At 34.7% G+C, this 533-nt stretch overlaps 1 pseudogene; it reads left to right on the top strand.

Annotated features, from left to right (window-relative positions):
• Positions 1–533, top strand: part of LOC101568046 — a 17,495-nt pseudogene that overhangs the window by 16,526 nt on the left and 436 nt on the right.

The following is a 533-nucleotide window of genomic DNA, read 5'->3' as shown; positions in this document are numbered from 1 at the left end:
TTCAAACCAAATTGGTAGGACAGTTTCAATAATTAACACATTGCATACATTCTTCCTAGTGGTTAATAGCTGTACAAGATACGGACCTGATATCCTATTTACACACACCATTAGAACAAATCCCTCTATTCATTAAAAGAATATAACTATATACCTATCCTAACCACTTTGAATGCACAGATACAAAATGGAAATTCATTTGTATCCCCTTTTTTTTGTTAAGTTCCATCATTTAAATATTATAGGTGTGTAAACTGAGCAAAATATTCTAAAAGAGTTCAGTAGTCCATTATAGTATTGGTTCTTCCGCTTGATTGGAAATGTCAGAAATTGTTGACCTGAGTCCCCTACAGCTCAACATAACACCATGGTTTTAATTTTATACTTCGTTTTTACACTTTTCTGCTAGATGGTTAAGACCAAGGTGAAGCAGGACTCATGCAACAAGAGTTGTAGCTTTTGGGACTGATAAAGTCAGTGAAATCCCCTCAGGATTTATCCAGAGATCCTGTACCTTAGATTGTAGAACCTTT

The sequence above is a fragment of the Octodon degus genome, unplaced genomic scaffold, assembly GCF_000260255.1.
Source record: "Octodon degus isolate 3935 unplaced genomic scaffold, OctDeg1.0 scaffold00078, whole genome shotgun sequence".
NCBI lineage: Eukaryota > Metazoa > Chordata > Mammalia > Rodentia > Octodontidae > Octodon > Octodon degus.
Note: the sequence above shows the minus strand (reverse complement) of the source record. Positions and strands in the feature narration are given on the sequence as shown.